General features: G+C 38.5%; 1 long non-coding RNA gene across 1 annotated transcript; it reads right to left on the bottom strand.

Moving 5' to 3' along the window:
• Nucleotides 1-11,618: 11,618 nt before the first annotated feature.
• LOC137476622 (uncharacterized) lies at nucleotides 11,619-22,337 on the bottom strand. Its single transcript, XR_011000469.1, has 3 exons — nucleotides 22,197-22,337; nucleotides 17,540-17,606; nucleotides 11,619-11,714 (listed from the first exon to the last, which is right to left on the bottom strand). It is a non-coding gene; the product is annotated as an uncharacterized lncRNA (long non-coding RNA).
• Between the last annotated feature and the right edge of the window lie 52 nt (nucleotides 22,338-22,389).

Raw genomic sequence — 22,389 nt, 5'->3', positions numbered from 1 at the left:
GCACATTCTATTTAAAGAATATACACTGGGACAACATCTTTGATTGATTTCAGTCTGAATCTGGGGGAAAAAAAAGACCTTTAAAAACAGCAAAACAGTTCCCAGGGTGCAGAAATTATAATGCTAATAAACTTAATTGGAACAAAGGCTATTATCTTGAAAGCAATTTGAAAATAGGTGCTCTACCCAGCCACAATGATGACATAATGTAATGACATGTAATAATGACATATCTGTTCAAACTAAGATCAAAATGCTTTACCCACACCAAGTAGAATTGATCACTGCTTGTTTTTCTTTTGCAGATGTGTAAGGTCGGAAATAATTACAGATGCCTAATTCAAAACTCGTGTTTCTCTATTGATCTGAGCCATAATTATTTTCTGTACTTGTGTTTCTTCACTGTTTATTACCTAAATACAATTGTATTTTAAGCTTAACTAAATATTAGAGCATAATGCAGCTGATGGCTTTGAGACAGACAAGGATTCTAAGAGCAGTAAGGAAAACGAAGGGATGAAGGCATTAGGATCTTTTAACTGGTGGTACTGGGAGAACAGATCTGAGAGAGGGGGGAAAGGGTCAACTTAAACTCAGTCCTTCAAAAAGAGATCTCTGGGCACTGAAGGAGGCCAACACAGGCAGATGGACAGATAAACAGATAGGTGCAGGGTGCCTGCTTCCCATCTGTCCATATTTGTATATAGTTTTCCTTATAAGGAAAGTATCTGGCTCTGTTGTACAAATATTACACATATTTTTTGTGTAGTTTCAATTACAGTGATAGATCTGGGCGAGTTTTTCCTCAGTTTTTCCTCCCAGACAAAAGCTATACCTCATACCTAAGCAGAATTTCAGCCAAATTTTAGTACTACTTCAAGTCACCATTTTTTTGGTATTCCTTATCTTTCTGTTTTTTCTGGACTTTTCAGTGTAGAAAGAAGAAATTAGTGCAAAACACATGTGCATATATATGTATTCATATGAATATGCATACATATTTAAGACAGCAAATAGTGGAAGAAAATTTCATTCTAAGTGAAAAAGCTGATAGGACTGCCTAAGGACTGGAGAAAATAAGGAAAAAAAAGACAATTTGAAAGAGAAACTCTTCTCTATGTATTACTTTCCTATGGATTGCAGGAAAATTATGCTTTCTGAGAGAAATCCTGGGGACAAGGTGGGAGGGGGAATTGCCATTGAGACCCAGTTATCAGGATTCAGTAATCAGATGTAATGGTGCTCTGAAAATTAATCTAGCAGAAGTTATCTTAAGCGGTCTCAGAAACTCCTTCCTTTCCTATTGTACTTCCTTGCTGACAGGGAGAGGAATAGTTTTGGGCATTGTCCCAGTTATTGAACACGTCTCATGGTAAGATGCAGTTTCCAGTGTCTCATGGCTTTGTTAGATGTTACCCACTGGGACTAAAAAGAGGTCCAGCTTGATGGAACCTGCAGCTCTGCTTAATTTTAGGCACTCACCACCAGTGCTTGCAAGGTAATGCAAGGCATACATGTTGCCTAAAGGAAAATATATTTTCCTAAAGGAAAATATCTTCTATTAGCAAAGCAGGGTCCTCATCTCTACTGGACAAAGGACAGCAGCTGTGAATTGTTACTGTTAGTGAAATTCATGTCAATAGCAGAAATAATTTAAACTGTTATCAGGTGTAATATAGTTTCTTATTGGCCAGCACAATCATATTTCCCTAATTGCAGAGGCCTTTAGTTAGGTGTAACCCTAAAAGCCAGCTCACACTGACCAGCACTGCAGGGAGCTCTTTGCCCTGTGGAAGAGAATTTGCTGCTGGTTGCTGAGCACAAGAAGTAATGACACTATCCAACCCCAGGAAGGGTCACCCATTGCCACACAGAGAAAGCTGTACAGCTGCTAAATGAAGATTTTCTGAATCATAAAGAACTAGTGGCCAAAATTTTCAGGTGAGTTGACCTGTGAGTTGAGAGACAGGTAAAGGGCCACTGGAGTCACAGTATAGCGCAGAGAAAAGGTCTGCTCTGACAAAAGGTGCCTTATTGCCACTAGGACTAGTCTTGCTTACTTCCTGATTTCAGTTTCTGCCCTAGGTCTGTGAGTATACTGATTTTGTGTGGGGTGTGCTGATTTTGGCTGGGGTAGAGATAAATTTCTTCCCAGGGGTCGGTATGGGGCTTTATTTTGTATTTATGCTGAGTGCAGGATTGGTAATAGAGATGTTTTTGTTATTGCAGAGCCAAGGCCTTTTCTCCTTTCTGTACTGCCATGCAGGGAAGCTGGAGGTGCATGGAAGGTTGGGAGGGGACACACCCAGGACAGGTGACCCCAACTGACCAAAGGGATATTCCAGACCATAAGCCATCATTTGCAGCATATAAAGTAGGAGGAAGGGAGAAATATTTGGAGTGATGTTTGTCTTCCCAAGTCATCATCACATGTGAAGGGGCTCTGCTCTCCTGGGTGGTGGCTGAACGCCTGCCTGCCCATGGGAAGCAGTGAATTCATTCTTTGTTGTGCTCTGCTCAGAGCTGCAGTGTGTCAGCAGATTTGTCTGGGTGTTTTAAGCAGAGCGTACATGTAAAAGAAAGTGGTTGAGATGCAGGGTCACATGGACACATGTGGTAAGGAGGTGCTGCTTTGCATAAAAAGTGTTGGCTAACATCAGGCTTTTAGCATGCAGGAGCCCCAGCTGGATGTAGAGGTTGTCTGCGCTTTAAAGGGTCTGGAGGCTTCGTGTGGCATTTAGGGTGGGGAAACCCCCAAGTCAGAGTGCTTTAGGGAGTACCCACACAGCCCCTGTGTGTGGCCAGGAAAGGTGGTTTTGAGAGTGCCAGGAGAGTTGCAATAATGTGAATGTGGGAACCTCCCTAAAATGGGGGAGCTCCCAAGAGTGAGCGGGCTTAAACACCTGTGAGTTAAAAAAGTTACTCTGTCAGGAACAGTTTGAATTGTGTAGCCTTGGGGCTTATCAGTGGCACATTTTGTACTACAGAGGTTGTATAAACTCAAAGCTCGTTAATTAAATAATGCCTCTCCTATTGACTAAAGGATACCAGTGATTGCAAAGTAATTTTTCTGTAAGATACCTGAGTAAGGCTATGTTATAAAGCATGTATTTGAACAGCCAAAATGCATTTTTCAGGCTAGCTTTTAGGTTTTGACTGTCTGATTTAAGCTCCTGAAGACTTACAAAGTATTGATTTTAGCACATATATTTACGCATTTAGCCTTTTGAATTGAGCTGAGATTTTGGTCATCCTCATTGCAAAACACGAGTTTCTTGGGAATAACTGTCAAAAATAGCTATTGTCAATAATCACTTTTAAGAGTTTTATCAGGAATTTGCTCAGTGCCTTGCTGCAGAGTGACTTAGACTCTTAAGATCTGACGAGAATATTAATTTGGACTTGAATATCAAAGCACAGAAAGGACAATACATTCAGATTATTTAGGGCTTTTTTTTTTTTTTTTTTTTAAATATTTCTATAGCTGTAGAAAGTTGTGAGCTAGTTGTAAGAACAGACTCTTGGCTCCTCCATCTGGTTACTAACTACTATAGTAATGTGGCTTACTAAAGGCAGCTCAAAAGGCAAAATGTACTGTTGGGCAGTTTGTTGTATGTTTTCTTTAAATTTTTTTCCATTCTGATTATCTTTATACTTGACACAGAGCTGTGTCTAGTACCTTTCATACATTTTCATAAGGACTATACATTGAAATAATGTAATTATCTTAATATATATATATCATCTTGTCAGGCTGACCTATCATTCAGGAAATACTCAGGTTTTATTCAAAACCATATCAAGAGGACATGCACTAATTTTTGAAGACTCGGTAATGAAAGCAGTGGGAGAAGCTGACACTGTTTATTATCTTGTGAAGATATTCAAAACCATCTTATATAATTATAAAACAGCCCTCCCAAGAGCACTCTTGAGAGATTAATATGGATGTTATGGTGCCTCGGGATAATAATATGCATTTTCAGTAACCGTCTTTGGAAGACTTCCTGTTAACAAGAAAGACAGTTTGTTTTTTGTTGTGTTTTTTTGGTTTTTTTACTTCATGTTTAAATAATATGAGAGGCATGCATACAGACTGGCATAAATAAAGAATGCTCATATTTAGGCCATTGCTATGTAACTGAATGCCCACATGGTCCTGGACCCCCTTAAGAAGAAAGCCTGCAGGCTGTTCTCCAATCCACCATCATCTTTTGTCTTTCTCTGTGATTTTTGTAGGTTTATCAAATCTCTTGGGTCTTATTACTCAACATGCAGGTGCAAACATGCAGTAAACATTCCAGCTGCATACACTTAATCATAACTTACAGTGCTAGTGAATTGCCTTGCAAAAAAACCTCCAAAAACCAAACTGAAAACACTCCCTCCACTCCAAAAAAAGAAATGGGTCATAAAATTTTCCAGCATTTGTGCAAACAATCTAATAAAGACTTGAAGGACGGGTTATTAATATTCTGTGCTTAGCCATTTCATTGTATGAGGCGTTGATTCAATAAGCTTCAGTATATAATTAAAACTTGCAAGTTCAGAGGTTGTGGTAAAATCTGATGTCTGCCAAAATACAGTAAAAATTATAATTACATTTAAGTAGTTTGGAATGACAGCTTTTCTGTCCAAGAAATAAGATCAGTGAAAAATATTTATATGCCAAAGGTCCTGCTGTAACAGAGTCATAATGGTCTTCCACTGCCCCACAAGTGCCAAAGTAGGACATGGTGATCTAGGGTAGAAGCTTTGTTATAAAGCCATTGTTGTCTGAGATATTAGGGGAGCTGGCTGACTCCACGGACCCCAAAGTTTGTTGTCTATGGGCAGCTGGTTTCATCCTCTCATCCTGACAAGGATGAGAGAAAATGCTGCTCCAGATCCAAACCAAAATGCCCCTGCTACCAAGGCTGAAAGGCTGAAGTGTGCTAGCTTTCATCAGGATCAGAGCTCTGACAAAGTGGCACATGTACCTGACATCAGCAGTGATCTTTGTTCCTTTTTATGGAGCCTGAGCTGGCTACTGAACTCATTCCCTACAAAACTAGAGATTAATGTGTAAAGTGTGGTGGCAGAACACATACTGTAACTTATTGACCTGACCTGTCACCTTCTCACATTAAAAAATCTTGATAAAAAGTGTTATTCACTTTTATCTGTAAGAATCCAGGCTTCATTTGAAGAAAAAAAAAAAAAAAAAAAAAGAAATAGTGCTATGGCAGATGGTACCTCTCATATTTCAGGATCACATACTTTATTAATAATTTGTTAATTATATGGCTGAGAGTTCTGTTGTTTCGTAGAATAAATTCTAAGGGATTTACTTACACTCTTTGAATTATTTTGTTCTCAAAATTGACTTTCTGGATGTATATAGCTTTTACCTAGACAGTTCAATTTTCATGGTGTTTTTTAGGACGTGGGATGAAGCATAAATTGGGCCATTAAACCAAGGAAGCTTATGAGGAATGTAGTTCATGAAAGAGTCACTGGACTGGAAATAAAGACTTTTTCAGTGTTTAAGAAAACAAAGCTTTTCCACATATGTTTTCCATTTGTCTTGTCTTTTTTCTTTTCTTTTTTTTTTTTTTTTCCCTAAGGAGAGAATATGACAGAAAGAGCCTGAGCCCACATACTGCACCTGCTATTTCCAGGGAAGGATTTTCTCAGATGTTGCAGCCAGTTGCTCTCTTTTTGGCAGGCCAGGTGATGTGTGAGGGTGGGACACTCAGGAACGCTGCACACACTGAGAGCCTGACAAGGAGCAGGCTACCTGGTGGGTTTTCAGACCCAGCAGCTGGGTGTTGGACACACTTCATGTCCTTTTCTAACAAGCACAACTGCTGTGCTTCTTAAAGCAGCTGTGCCAAGAAGCCTTTCAGCATATGCAAGCAGCACCCTTATTTTTATTCCTGCCCAAATCAAGCTCCTGCTAACAGTAATTTTCTTTAATAGTAACTGCTCACATCCTTCAGGGTTGTGGCAGCCTGTGGCCTTAGTTTCTAGTTCCTTGGGCACAATTTTGAATACACAGTCATTTACCACTTCAAAGTATCTTTGGATAAACTTTCATAAACCACCTGTCATCCTTATCTTAAAAGTGGTCTTTTCTCCTCACTAGAACACTCTACCTCACTTTGTGCTTTCAGTAAACTTTTTTTTTATTAGTTTTGGACTCTGTTTTAACCTAAAGGAGTTGATTGGAGTAAATTCTTTATTTTTAAAAGAAAATTAATATTTATGTTAACATACAAAAATAATGTAATAGAATCTGGCCCATGGTAGATATCCCATAATGTTTTAAGAGATTTTTTTTTTTGAGAAAGGGAAGAGCAATTTATCTTAAAAGTTTTATGTAGGCATCTGGTCAGAGACACAGTTTTTGGGAGGGCTTTTTTTTTGGATCTGTCTGACATTTCATTCAGCTTGTACCTTTTTTCTCTTTTCTTCTCCCCTTCACTATTTCTGGAATACACCCACAGCTCCACCTCCCACTGACTGGCCCCTGCATTTGAGTTCACTGGCCTGATCTGTGTTGTGTTCTTTTCCTCATGTTCCACTTAACCATATAAATAAATATATGGGGTTGAGGGTTTTTTGGTATCAAGTGCAACATCAACTATGCAAATCGTTGAAGAAATATTCACCCTTAGAAAAATGACATATATGAAGAAACAATGGGTTTCTAACACCATTATGTTTTAGACCTAAATAACACAATGAAATGGCGTGTGAAAGAAACACAGAATCCCTACCTCCTCCCCAGCTCCAAATCCCCTTCCTCTCAAGTCCAAAAGTTCTTTGAGGTTTCTTTACCACCCAGCCTGGGAAAATAGCATCTCCCATAGCACCTCTTCTTCCTTTTTTCCTGTTCATCTTGCCTTTTCACTTCCTTTGAGAGTACAATTCAGAGGAATTCCTGTCTTTTTAAAACTTTTCCCTGCTGAAGGTAATGTTTTTCCCCATTTGTTTAAAAGCCCAGCTGGGAGAATTAATTCTTAGTAATCATCCTACTCAAGTTAGAAAACGTTATCACCTTACTGGATTGGATGACGACTGAGCAGAAAAAAAAAAAAAATAATTTTAATGCATCTTATCATCGTAATATTGAGCTTATGGTAATAAGATATAGACCTAAAATATTTTCTAGTCAAAGTAGAAAATTACTGTATAGAGAGATCTGAATATATACAAATGATATGATAAATGATCCATTGCTCTGATACTGACATATTTGATCATTGAATCAGTGAAATTACCCTTAGTGTAATTTTGACTTTAGTGTCTAGCATTTTGCTATGTTTTTATTTTCTGTAATTGGAATATTAAACTACTTAATCTATATTTAATATAAATTATTAAATTTGAAGCTCAAAGTCTTTACATATATAATATTAATAAGTGAACTGACTTTGGAGAATTTTGCATTGTAATCTGAAAATAATTTTGTGAGTTCTTTGTGGAAAATTCATTATTTAGAAATTATATATCCCTGGTGTTTCCATGGAAACACTTTCACCTTATGCTAATGAAATACAAATTACGGGAAAATCAAATCTTTAATAGAAGAGTATTAGAAAAATATTGGTTTTGCAGTTTGGAAAATTTTAATGCAGATAAACCTCCAGTCTCTCAAAACAGATGCTAGTCTTGATCCAGAAATGGGTCAGGTTCATCCTGTTCAGTGCTGAATACCAGAAGATGGGTGGGTTTCCATGAGGGTAAATCAAATATGCTGTTTACTGGCAATGATGTCTCAAAAGGTTGGGTTTTTTCAGTCTGTGTCTAGGCATCTGGGCTCAGCAAGCACTCTGTCTATGCCTGTTTCCTACTTCAAACAGTTTGGTTTGGGTTTTTTGCCCTATATGACACAATGTAAATAGCATTTATCCACTGTGATAATCTTATTCTTCCCAGCACTGTGGAGTAGGAGGCAAAAGCTGGTAGGCCTACTCTTGTAATAAAGAGATGTTTGGTTTATTCCTGGTTTTACCACAGCAATAAAGCTCCAATCCGTTTTCTTGCAATGGATGACAAAATTCCTTCTGCCATTTGTGTCCATTGCACCACCTCTTTCAGGATCTCTGGGTCCTTTGTGGTCTACACCCACCAAAGGGCGACTATGGGGTGGCTGTGGAGTGGTGTGCCTGGTGGGCAGTCTGTGGGGAGCAGAAAAAGCAATATCCCACTGTTCTTTATTCCCTGCAGTCAACGAAGCCCACAATGTCTTCACCTGTGCTTCCAAGCAGAAGCTGCTGCCTGGGGACTGTGCTATGGATCGAATGTTGGGGGACTCTGAGGGATGGCAGGTGGGATCCATCTCTGCTGGGCATAGGATGCCCAGGCAGCCCTGGCTAAGGAGACAGTCCTGTCACAAATATTTGCAGCCCAGTGGCCCAAGTGTCCTAAAAAATTTTTCCAAAATATTCTTGGTCCTGATGGCAAGTGGGGGTGGGGGATGGAGGGCTGTTGATGACACTTTTTGGAATTGGTGATTGACTTTTGTTGTTTGGTTGGTTGCTTTTTTTTTTTTTTTTTTTTTTTAATTAATGAAGTCTTCTGTAGGTAGGACAGAAATAAAAAGTTTTGTTTAAAGGGTGTTTTTATTTTGGCAAAATCTTCCTCTTATCACAACACAAAAACCTCACATAGATCAGACTATATCGAAGAATATTGTTTTCTCAATCCATTTTTGTAGACATGCTGTCTCTGACTCTCTAATTAGAGCAAGAATTTACTCAGACTTTATTAGCCTTGCTTTTGTCCATGACTGGATTTGTCAGGCTTGAGCCCTTTGCAGTCACATAGGTAAGAAGCAAACATGATCTGTTGCTTATTTAACTATTGCTCAATTATACCTTTATTTTTGGTTACAACAGGGACAAGGAAATTTGCCCTGAAAATATGAAACAGTCATCAGTAGCATCAGAGAGTTGCCTTTGCTGATAACAGCACTGAGCCAGAAATTTTCTGCCAATTCAGCCTCCTGCTGCCACCCACAGCCAGCTGTGTTTAGGAGCTCTTCAGCTGACAATAGTCAGAAAGGAGGTGAAGGATTTTTCTGTGTTAGGAACACAAAATCTGGAGAAAAATCAAAGTGGTAATGAATTCAGAGAAATACCCAAATAAAAAAAATATATATATAAAAACTCACAAAGCATTGGTTTATGGTGTCTGGGTTTTTTTTTTTCCAGTTTTAGAGCAGTTGTGTTTCTCCTGATCTTCTCTGTATCCTGTAATTTGGTTGCAGAGTATTTAGGCTGAGAGTTTAAATCACTGGAAAATAGAGTTTAGTGATTGCTTGGGGTCTTGGACAAAGCAGCTGCTGAAAGCCAAGTGCTCCTGGCACTGTGTGTGTTCATTGATCTTTCTGGGCCACCAGTGATGACTTTCAGTCCCATTCCAGGCTGAAATGGAGCTGTGATGAAGTGCTGCACATTCAAGGACAAACTGCTGTCCCTGAAGTGTCTTTTGTGGGGATCTAAATAGATGGATTAAATTGAAATGCATGTATGTTTATATTTGCAGCTATGGTACATTACAGCAAATGATTGGTGACACACCGTACCCCAAAACAACTTGATGGGTCACAGGGTTGAAGCTAACTTGTGTGTAGAGCAGGATCCTTTAACATTTGTGGAAGAGGGGGAACATTCATCTTCACAATTGCCAACATTTTGCTATCCTCTTGTAGCATAACATTAAATGTTTATTCTGAATCCATCAGAATTAAAACTTGCACAGGTCAGTCTGGCTTGACCTCATGTCACAGGGAAGAGCTCCATGTGGGCTGAACTCTGGTCTGTTTGTGACAAAACTGTGGCATTTCATGGGCAGTTAATGCCCATCTCCATGGCACAATCATCTGCTATGAAGCCTCTTGTGACTGAGGAAGGCAACAAGAAAACGAAAGTGGGGGAAGAGTGCTTCAGCAGCTTGTCTGAGGCAGACACATTGTGTTGGAACGTGGTTCAGCAGCATTCCCAGCTCTTAGTCCAATGGTCTATTCAGTTCTCCTCCCTGGCACCCACTCTGATCATAAACTGAGGTCTCAGTCTCTCATTTCTGCTCTTGTAAATGCCACTGTTCTTGTCTCTACTCGTGAGTGTGCATGCTCAGAATGACACAACAAGGTCATAGTGGGAATTTACTCCAAATACTTACTAGATTTGCTCATGTGTCAAGGGACAGAGGCCAGGGATGGCAAGGAATACCTTGGCAGAACATGTCAATATAATTCCAATATAATAATGTGTCTCACTTGACCATATTAAACTACTCTGGTTCACCCAATATGGTATTCTGCTTTGACCATTGGCTTTCCCCCATTAGAACTTTAATTGATTGGCTGGCTAATTACAGACATTTCAACCTGTGGCAAAGAGGAAGGGTTATAAACATCTACTCTTGGCCTGAAAATGGTTAGTGTGATGAGAATGCATGATCTGTACAATTACCATATTAACTGAACCACAGCAATGTGCTTGTACAAAGCTGGAATGACAAAATGTTTGATATGGCTGGTTGTTTGACACCTTTGCCTTCCTGCAAAGGCAATGTGACATCATTCATTGATACAGTGAGGTTTGATTCAGTGGTTTTGGGGTTTTTTGGGAAAGAAATTTTTGGTCTGTTTGGGTTTTTTTTTTCTTTCTTTGTATGTTTCTCTTTTGGTTTGGTACCCAACTTGATTTGTGAGGGATCTGTCAAGGTCACCTGATGAAACCTCCTCCATGAAATAATGAGATCTTGCATATTATTTATGGTCAAAAATGTATTCTGAAAATGTATGTATCTGCATGTGTGGAGTGTTTGTATATGATTTGAATTTGCATCTGTGATGCTGCCTGGTCTTCACAAATCCATTCATTAATGGATCTGCTCAGCATGTCTTCTATCAGTGCAATTCACTGTTTCCTCTGTAGGGTATGTATGGATGTGTACTGGCAAGTCAGGTTGTCAAGTTTGAAGTTGTACTAGGACAGGTTTATGTTGGATCTTAGGAAAATATTTTCACTGAAACAGTTGTCAAGCACTGGAAGAGGCTGCCCATGGAGGTAAGGGATTGAGTCACCATCCCTAGAGGCATTTAAAAGACATGCAGATATGGCACTCAGGGACATGGTTTAGTGCTGGACTTGGCAGTGCTGGGTTAACATTTAGACTTGATGATCCTAGACGTGTTTTCCAACCTAAATGATTCAATAATTTTATTATCCTAATGAGTGAAAACTGAAGGTGCAAAAAATCCTTTGACCAAGGGGGCACTTGGAAAAGAAGAGCTACAAATTTCTGAAGAAAGTCAGTCATGGGCATGGAGAGGGGGACACAACAGTTATCCAAGGGCTGAGTTACACAGTTGTGTTTTTTGGTGATTAGTGCACCAGCTCCCAGTGTTGATCCTTTAGAAGTCTGTATTTCATCAGATCTGTCTCTGTGCTTAAATGTCTGGAAGAAGAATTACCAGTGGCTTGTCATTAGGAGATGAGGCCAGAGGGGAATTTTAGAAGGGTGTCATTAGCTTTCAGAGACCCACATTGGTACATCATTCCAACCTCCATGTCCTGGAGATACATTGGGCTATAATTCGGTTTTGGGGGACATGGGAATTATATAAACCTTCACTTCCACCCTTTCTGCCCATCAGTGTACAAGCTAGTCTTCATGACATTTGGGATTATACATTTCCCTCAGCTCCAGCTACTCACCTGTCCAAACAAAGAATTAATGTGACATGAACAAAACTGAATTGTGCATGAAAATAAATTAATGTCCCTCAAGCACTTATTTACTGGTGCTACAGAGTTTCTAGTCATGTACAGAGACTAAAGTAATTTATTCTGCCTGCTTTTTTTATATCTAGCATTTAATGACAAACACCACACTTTATTGCCAGCATTGTAATACAAGAATTAATAAATATGCAAAGTGATCTGCTATTGCTCAGTCACGAGTAATGAACATCTTGTATATCACAATGCGATGGCTGTTCTTGTTTACCAGTCTTTGGCTGCTGGACTACTGAGATAATTTTCTGTTATCCTTGCTTTGTAATTTATATTTTTGCCTTCTTTTAGGAGTTCTTTCCTGTAAGAACTGCTGTGAATGTCTCTGTATTTAATATGAGTGCATTAAATCTTCTCATTATTTTAAGATGTTTTGCATAGACGCTTGGTAACAAAATATATCTTATGCATTAGTGGAGAGCAAGTTTTTGGATATGGAACAGCATGTGCAAAGCTGAAGAGAAATAAAAACCTGAAACAACCTGACTAGAGACGGCTGAAGGCTGACTCAAGAAGCATCAAGGTTTTTCCCCAACTATTTTTCTAGATGTTGCCCAGTTGTAATCAGGTTACTTCTTGAGCTGATTCTTACAAAAACTAGTAAATAATAAACATGTGCTTCTTCAAAGCACAATTTTGACTGTTCTCTATGGAATTTTTGATTGATCCTGAAAGCCTGATTTTCATAGTAGAAAGTCTCTTACTAATAAAGATTCTTTTTATACAGCACAAAGGTATTTTCTCAACATGATTTGAATTTCTTTACCACCCTACTTGAAAAAATTTCCAGGATTATCAGAGGCTGCACAGAGTTCTCAAGTACTTTGTCAGGTTTTTTTCCTCCTAATTGAAAAAATAATATTTAGAGTGAAGCCTTGAGATCATGCAGACTGTTCAGTCTGTGCAGTCTGTGTTGTCCAGGGACTGACTTCAAACAAAAAATTTTCAATTTCAGTTTAATTGTCATATGTAAAATCTGCTTTTTTTTCTGGATCTTTTTATACTTTCTTACTCCTTTCCCCTACTGCTATGTATCTGAAAGCAGTATTTGGTGTGATGGTTCTTTAAATGATTAGTAAATTTGGTAAACAGAAAATCTGCACATAATTTCTTTGGGTTTTTTTAAAGCATCTAAGACACTTTAAAATAGATCTTTTTATTTACCACTGCAATTGTGCAAACTGAAAGATAATATTGGCTTTGCAGTAAACAATAGAGTTGCTCAGGTATATGTAATACCTTCCTTACCTTAGAAACAGTATTGGGTCAGCAAAAAATTATCTCTGACAGGATTCCCTTACGAATCCAGGCTGCTGGAGCCTTTAGATACTGGGAAATGAATATCTGGACTCCAACAGGGGAGGCAGGGTTTGGGAGTGACTGGCTGTAAGGGGAGGCAGAACACAAGCAGGTGGCCTGAGGATGCATTCCTGTATTATTTTAAATTTCCTTTTCTTTAATTTTACATAACAGAATTGGATGCCAGAAACAGGAATTTTGCCTGAAGGTCTAAACAGCTTTTTAACTAACCAGTTGAGGTTTATCCAGTTTTCATCTGTATGGATAATGTCATCTTTAATAGTCAGGAATTTAAGCCTTACCTCTGGAAGAGGTTTGATGCCAAAATTCCCGGGGGATGGGATGGGAAGAAGGCAGTGTGAGGATATTTAGCAGTGAGTGGTGGCCTCAGTTAGAGGGTGCCCAGCCATGGATGAGCCATGCTGCTGGCAGGAATGCTGCAAGTGGAGGTGCCTGCTCAGCCAGAGCTAAAGTTATTGAGCTTTTCCTCTCTGAAACGCTGAGTTACCAGGACCTGCACTAGCAGAATGAGGGGCAGTGGTGCCTCCACAGCCAGGGAGATGGCACAGACAGGCAAATATGGGCTCACCTCTCCCCAGCTGTTCCCTTCCCCTTCCACGCTGAAACCTCTGGCACCTTGCCAGAAGCTTTAGGCAAGAAGAGAAATTCTGTTTGGTGTTAGTGGGGGAAAAGTCCCATGTCAGGTGGCCCAGATGTGGAATGGGAACCTGGAAGCTGTGGTAACTCCATCCTTGGAGAGATTCATATGCACCTTGATGCAGCCTTGAGCAGGCTGATTTAACCTTGATGGTGGCTCTACTTTAGCAAATGCTGGAGCAGAGAGCTGCCGGACACCCCTTCCAGCTTATGGTTTTTTTATGGTTCGGTGATTTGGCAATTTCTGACTGCCAGTGGCTGGTCTGTCACTGATTCTCTGTCTAAGGCTTTCTTTCAGAGGAAAGAGATTTTTTTAATCTGCTCCAGTCCAATGTCCAGCCCTTCCTAAGAAAAATGCCAGTATTTGGTCACTTTGCACAGTGCTGCTTTTGTTTGTTTGCAATTTTTGTCTGTGGAGAATGTTTGAAATTCCCCTCTCTGGGTGTTGTACTTCTTTTGCCTAACATACAGGATGTCTAGAGTTCTGCTCAAGATATCTGTTGCTGATTGCTGGATTAAACCACTTTTTTGTATTGATCACTTGCCTGGGATAATCCTGTAGAAGGACAGGAAGGATTACTGACATTGTTGAGTCCTTCATCACCTGCTGTGAGGTGAATGGGGCAGCATGGACCTCCTACACCACATGCATCTGGTTTGGGACCTTCTTGTAAGTAGAAGACAGGTGTCTGTAGGAATGCAAAAAGATAAGAGATGGTCCCCAATTTTTCGAATGTCCTGGAAACTGAAAATAAAATTCGTTGTTTTTTGTTAAAAAGCGATTTCTGAAACAAGATGATAGCGAGTCTTCTTTAGAAAGAAAATAATACATAGAAACTAAAAACTACATGCAAATGTAAATAGAACAGGATTATCAAAATCATGTGGTGTTTGCCATGAAATACCAGCAGAGCTCAGAGGAGAAGTTGCAGAGTAACTTATTGTGTTACATACCACAGTCTTTTAAGTGGTGTCAATGCAAAGGAATAATAAGGGGCAAAAGTGACACCACTTAAAAAAACATTGACATGGCATCTAAGGTAGTAAATTTTCTATTAATACCAGGCAAATTAGTCTTTGGGGAAAACAACAGCAGCCAAACCAAACCCAAACAAATAAAAAGAAAAAAACAAAACAAAAAAAACCCCCACCCCCAACCTACCAAGTAAAAGAAAAAAAAAACCAAAAATCAAACCCTAACAAAAACAAGCCCTCCTAAAATCCGACCCCAGAAAAAAAGTTAAAACATATGGATGCATTGTTAGGCATATAGAACAGCTGGTATGTCAATTGTAAAAGAAGAAGTGTGTTGCAAATCTATTAATTTGGTGAAGAATGTTACTAAGATTCAGTTGATTTATATTCGCATACTCAATTTTTATGTCTGTATCTAGGCCTTAAAAAGCATTTAGCTGATATTTCTCATTGAATACCCTTTTAGAACCCAAAAATTTAACATGAAATAAAGGAGAAGGTCCTTTCCTGGATTAGTAGCTATTTAATTGATAGAACATTAGTGGAGGGAAGGTATCAAAGACACCACACAGGGATCCTGTGCTGTTCTACATGTCTGTTGGTGTTCTGGGAAACAGATGAAAGGTGAGGTGGCAAAACCTGATGATGAAAGAAAATTATTCAACATACTCAGATGGGGATCCAGCTGTGAAAGAGGAGTGTTACACCAGTGACTGGGCAATAAAATAACAGAGGAAATTCAGTGTTGATTAAAGCCATTTGAGCTTTCAGGGAAAAATAACCCTAAATATACATACACAGCAAATATCTCTAAATTAGTGCTCACTATTACAGGAAGGCGTCTGGGAGGGATTTCAGCTCGTGCTCAGAAAACATCATCATAGTATTCAATTGTGATCAAAAAAGCAAAGTCAGGTGATAGAATGTACTAGGAAAAGTGTAAGGAAGTCAGCAGGAAACATGGCTATTCCACCATTCAAATTCACACTGCACCTGCATCTTGAACAATATGTGCAACTTCACAGTTGCTCCCTTTTGGGTTTCAGAGGAAATGAAATGTAATAAAGATTGGCAGCAAGGGTGATGGGGAGCTTCTGTGTAAGGAGAGACTAAATAGATTAGAACCCTTTCCCTGAAAAATATGACAGAAGGCAGATATGATACAGAGAATGTCATGTAGGAGATGGGTAGGGAATACTATTCACTGTTTCTCAGAAGACAGCAACAAGGGAATAGCAAATAAAACACTCAAATATCAAGTTTTAAAAAAAGACAAAGAATATTTTTTTTCCACCCAGCTCCCATTGCATGTTTATAGGATGCTGTGGATATCAGTAGCTTAGTTGGGTTTAAAGAGCTGTAAAACATGACAGTGGAAGGAAAATCCTGGTAGGCTGCTGTAAAGAGTAGCCACAGCCACTGGTTTCCATGTTGGAGGGTATGGAAGGGTGTCTCACTGCACATTGCTACTACCCATTGTCCATGCAAAGACTGGGAAAGATAACTGTTCTTATTTTGTATTGAAAATGAATTCTGGGCTTATTCAGTCTGTTGGGGATCACACATTGCTACTACAAGAAGAACTTTTGTATTACCAAAGATCCACCACCAAATTGACATTGAGTCATTGCAACCTTTGCACTGATTTCAAAGTGTTCTGCATTGGAGCATCAGATGAAATTTCAGTTCTCTTACAGGTATTGTCAAAACTGATGGGTTTCATGAGGGGCAGGATTTCACATAGGTTCCTAATATTTCTAAAGAATAAGAGGTGTGTTTCCATTAAAGTAGCTGAGTGTGAACCATGAGGTTTTATGGGTTGGGGATAATAGATTGTATATTGGAAAGGAAATGTAAATGTCTTTCAGAAGCTGAGATCACTGCAGATGCATTCTTCAGGACAGTTCCATTTCTTTCATCCACTGTCAAGAGCACTGTTTGTCAAGAACATCCTTATAAGTTAATGCTCTCTTAAGCAACTTAGATCTCTGACTAAGCAAAGGTAGAGCAGCAGTTCTCGACTCAAAAGTCTGTAAATCCATCTTTTTCAGCTGATTTCAAATGGAAAACTGCTAAAAGCTGATGAGAAAAATATTATGGGCCACAGAGAGGTTTGTCTTCACTTATGGTATGTTTAATGTGCTATAAGAATAATTGGACTTATTTAGACTTTGCTCCTTGCCAGGCCTTATTACAGCCTTCACGTACGCAGGCAAATAACTGGGACTCCTGGGCTACCATCTCTTGTGCATCAGCTGGGTGAGATACAGGAGGATGTAGGATTATAGCCATCTTTCCTAAGGCCTGCAGACAGCTGGGAAAGCACAGCTGTGAATTCTGCTCCCTGCTGAGTCCTGGAAGTGCCCTTGCTGTGGTCCTGTTGAGCACTGGAAAGATTTCAGAGGTAGCTTTGTTTTGTTCTCAGCAGTAGGAAACGCCTTCAATTCATAATCATGCCTCACACCTAAAGAGGGTGAGCCGTGTTTGTCTAAGTTGTGAAACTGATCTGTTTGAGAAAATTAGCAAATCTTAGTTTGTAATTAAGGGTATTAAAGCCACATTGACTATAAATAGTTATCTGGGCTAGAAGCCATCTTTTATTATAGACTTGACAGGAACAGTGCAGGATATATTAACACAAAAGAAAGATCATTTACCAAGTTTCATTTGCTTAAATAATATCTTAATCTTTTTTCTTTATAGAGATAAGTGTACATGTTTAGTATAATTAACATAGTTACAACAAGCTAAACCATTCATTTATACTATAGATAGATAAATAAAATAGATAATGCAACTTCAAGAAAGCATAATACCTGTATTTTTTCAGTGGTGTGTGTAGCTTCTAGAGTTCTAGATAAATTTATCATCCAAGTTAGGCAGCTGTAATCAAGGATTTAGTCAAAGTTAGAATGCCACATTGAACTGAATCACAAAAACCTAACTTCCACTTATCCCTGATGTAGAAAACCCAAAGGCTTTACATACAAAACTGCTGAAAAGATTTGTAAAAATGGCTTTGGATGCTTTGGTATTGTTTTCAAGCCTTTTTGTTCCTCCCGTTCCTTTTCTATTATATAACAAAACTCAAACTACAATTATTGCAAGGCATACTTCCTAATGTTAGGTAACTGATTAAACAAACAATGTGGATCAAAGGAAATTCAATAATTATGCATCTAAGTCTGCATCTAAGTTTTAAAACCCCCATGTTTGAAAGTGATGAATTATTCACAACCCAAGATGAAATGGGGAATATTCCAACTTGTGCTTTTGAAGTGTCATCGTATTAATCTAGGGTACATTATGCACATCTATAGTCTTCATCTCTGGAGATCTCTGCAAGATGGTGGGTTCATGTCACTAAACTTCTGTTGGCAGAGAGTCAAGAAACAAGTATTTTAAAACTTACAGTTTATTACTATTGTGATTCAATTAGTATTCAGGATTCCTAAGGGAACTGTATGATCTTTTTTCTTTTTTCATATTTTGTGACTTTGATTTTTTTTTCTCCCCTTCAGTTATTTTATTTATGCATATTTCTCAGATTATTTTTGAATTACATATACTTATCCTTAGATATAAATTTTAACCTTTGCTTCCTTGCCCCCATTCTCCACCATCCCAGTCAGGCAGTTTCATTGTAATTCTGTTATTTACAACATGCAAAATTCATCAGCTGGGTCCAAGCTAAAAACTAAACACTTAGAAAAAATAATTGAGAGAAATCTGTTCCAGATGCAACTTTTTAAGTTGGTCCCTACTTTTGTAAGACTAAAAAAAAAAAAAAAAGAAACAAGGAGAGCAGAGTTGATGTTGATTCCAGTGTTTCAATTTGTGTCCACTTTCAAACTTTGATGGTCCTTTTTTTCAAGAATGAGTTATGTTTTCATTCAAAACAGTTTTGATGATACCCTTTGTGGTTTTGCTAGACTTGTCTCCTACCAGGCAAGTGCAATAGTAATAGTAGAAAAATGTCATTTAAATGGGAGAGTCTCATTATACTTTTACTGTAATAAAATCCATGAATGACCTGTGGGATTGCTGAATTTCAACCTATAAAGAAAATGGAAGAGGAAGCTGGTGTTGATGCACACACTGATGCTGGGTGAGAAGGGCAAGATGGGAGCTGGTCTCTATTGTGACCTACCACTCAAAGATCTGATCTGACTCTAGTGACTCTGGTCTAAGGAGTGTCTGGCTCATTTCAACCCTTTAACAAGCTTCTTCCTTCATGCCATCACAGTCTCCTCCTTCCTGCCCTAGAATCAGCTGTATCCCAAAATTCATCCCAGGTTTTTCCTCTTTCTCAGAGCTCCTCTCTCCACAAGGTCAACCTCCCTCAGATCCTTCTTTTTGGAGCCTTTACTTCTACTCCTAGAAATACTAGATTTCTTTTTTTATTTTTAAAAGGAAAACATATACTAGATAATGGGGTACAACTATGCTAGGTTGGAAAAGGAGGCTACAGAAGAGTGCTGGAATTGCTGGCTTTCCCATCTGGACACTTTACCACATTATGAGATCTGGATTTTTCATCACCAGCTTCTGCCTTGCTTTCTTCTGGTGCTGTGTTGGAGATAAAACCTTCAGAGTTTCTTGACTTTTGCACGAGAATAGCACATACTTTAATGATAGTATCTCATCCCTAAACATTGCAGTGTGATGTTATGATATGTTAATGACCTGCCTGCACAAACTGGTGTGACCATTCAAAGAAAGTGAAGTACACTGAGCTCAGCAGCTCCTTTCAATTTGGTAAGGAAAGGAACCTGCTGTAGCAGTCATCTACATCAAGAGTAAAATAAGAGCCTCAGATATGCTTATAATAAATGAGCTCTGTATAAAGGAACACTTTACAATTCAGATGCTTCCTGTGTACTTGTAAAAATGAAATGAACCTTTAATAATTCTCAGTCAAAATACTTAGTAATGTCTTTCCTCCAAATTCTTCATCAAAATTTCATACATATGAAAGCTTCAATAATATGATTTAATTTTCTGGCTGATAGAAATAATCTTAATAATTCTGTACATGAAGAAGTGTTCTTGAGTGAACACTCAAGCAATCCTCTTGCTTTCTCTGATATTTCTGTGCAATGCAGACAGGTTTTTTTCCAGATGAAGTATGTATCATTTCTTCTTAGGGAGTGGAATAAATTCTGTTTCCACGATGCAGGTATCACTACTACAAACTATGACTGGCCTCAGAAGCACATGAAGCTGCTGAAAGTGTTCCTTGCAAATCCCTTCCTACAAGTTTGATAAAAAGAACGAGGAAGGACCCCGTGAAGGAGAAACACCTCCTCCCTTGCCAAAGGCATAGTCATATAAAATAACTTTAAGGTGAGAGAATAACTACTAAGTGCTAAATGAGGCTCCTTGGTACACAGCACACACTTTGTCAGGAGACACAAAACAGAAAACCAGCCCAAAGCACATATTGACTGCCTGAGGTTTCCCAGCTGCTGGTAGAGCTGCAAAGATGACTACAAGGCCCATTCTTTCTTACTGGGCAGTGGGTGAAAGCTAGACCCAGCCACTAGATCTTCTCTGATTACTTCAATCTTTGTTTCAGTTGTATTGTGTTAATTACTTCTACAATAAGCATTTAATTTTTCTGCAGGAATATGTTTAATGTCCTGAGTGCATTGCAAAGAGTTGATAGCTCCAAACACGACCACGGAAATTTTGATGAGCGGAGGCAAATTTTCTTCTTAAATTCATCAGAATTAAAGGGCCTGAAGTGTACACAGTTTGCCTGGACAGAGAGAAGGGTTCTGTTTTATGGTTTGTAAACCTGCATGGCACAGGCCAGACAGTGCTGGAACTGTACAATCTGTGTGGTCTCTGGGGAAGTGAGAACATAGGTGGGTTACACCGTCATAACAAAATATTTGCTGGAGTTGTTATGCCAGTTTATGTCAGATTACTTGGACAGTCAAGTTAAAAAATCTTGTTTTGTCAAATGTTCCAGTTCCTGTCTATGCAAGTAGAGTTCAGTGTTACCTGAATTTTGTTTGCTACAAATTGGACTCATCTGTATTTCTGTGCCAAATTATCTCATAACATTCAGCTACTTCCTTGTGTGGGATGACTCATTTCATGAATTTAACAGTTTGTGACTACACATATCTTTTGACTACAGGCAGTCAACAGAATAATCCAAATCTATGCAAAACAATTGAAGGCTAAGAGGTCTAGTCATTAGAGATGATCTATGGGTTTCTACATAACAAAAAATAAGGACACAAATCTGCTTTACACCTCACAGTCTATCCATCTGAATTTTTGACAGGGACAGATGCTTCTCTTGCTGTATGAAATTCTTAGAGATGACTTTAAAATATTGTGTATACAGCTGCTAGGGCCTGGGAGGAATAATGGCTCAAAAGACAGCACCTTTTTGGAAGACAAAAGTCTTTCTCACACAGAAAGACATACAGAATGTATTTCTCTGAGCACTGCCTTTCTCTTGGATTGCACGTGTTAAGAAATCTCTGGTTTATGTGAATCATAGATATTTATAAATCAAATTGGGGTTTTCTGTGGGAGAAAAAAGGAAAGGTTTTCAAAACTTACACCTTTTCTGCTTCTGCCTGATTCTAATTAAAATTGAGTATCTTTCTACTCACCTTTACTTAGGACAGTATTTTCATTTGAAATCTTGCCAGCAATATAAATACATGCATGCAAATTGGTTATACAATTTTTCTTTCCATTTTGACTCACTCGTTTTGTTAATAAAATAATCATTACTACTGTGCCATGTGAGGTATCAGGTGCATTTTCCTGTTATTAATTTCTTGTCTTTTCGCATATCAATATATGGTTGAGCAGAACTCAAAAGCTCCTTCATATTCTGAAATAATATTTTGTGTCCTTATGGATCTTTTAATCTGAAGAAGATAAAGTAATTTAAAAATGTAAATGCTTTCAAGCTCCAAAGCTGCTTCTAAGTGACATCAGAAACCATGTGCTTATATGGGAAACAGAAAATCCACAACTGTTGAATAGCCTTAATGAAGTACAAGAAAATCTGTAACAGAGCTAGGAATAAATATTAATGATAATTCTTGACCCACCTTTTTTGGGGAGTACCCAACACCTGCCTTTAATTTTCTCTTTTTTCCCTTCCTCTTACCATATTAGTTATTTCTAGCACAGAATTTATTTGCATTTTCTGACTCTCTTATTGTACATACTTTGATTACTTTCAGCTGAGTAGATCTGGGCAATTCTTCTGTACTTTAGGAGAAAACAACACCTAAACAAATAGTAGAAAAAAGACCTTTGCAAAATTAAGAGATAAATAACTTTTGTAATAGTGATAAATTGTATAACTTTTCATTTTTAACAGCTAAACAGAGTTAAGACTGCTATACCAGAAGAATAGAGATACCTCATTTAAGCAATTAAGGCTTTGTGTGATACATGCAGATGTGTGTGTGACAAAATCTGACTGAATAGCACCTTCCCTCATGCTCTTGTCTAGTTCTGGTCATTCCACCTTCTTGGTGCCTGGTGAATATTTTGACACTTTGGTTGTTTGTTTAACATTTTTCCTTATGGATGTGTATGTAGATCCATTAGGTGTGCCATGAGCATTCCCAAGTACTTAAGCCAACTGCCACAGAAAGCCTTAGATATGGGCTAAAAAAATTAA

The sequence above is a fragment of the Anomalospiza imberbis genome, chromosome 6, assembly GCF_031753505.1.
Source record: "Anomalospiza imberbis isolate Cuckoo-Finch-1a 21T00152 chromosome 6, ASM3175350v1, whole genome shotgun sequence".
Classification (NCBI taxonomy): domain Eukaryota; kingdom Metazoa; phylum Chordata; class Aves; order Passeriformes; family Viduidae; genus Anomalospiza; species Anomalospiza imberbis.
The sequence above is the reverse complement of the archived record's forward strand: the minus strand, read 5'-3'. Positions and strand labels throughout refer to the sequence as shown.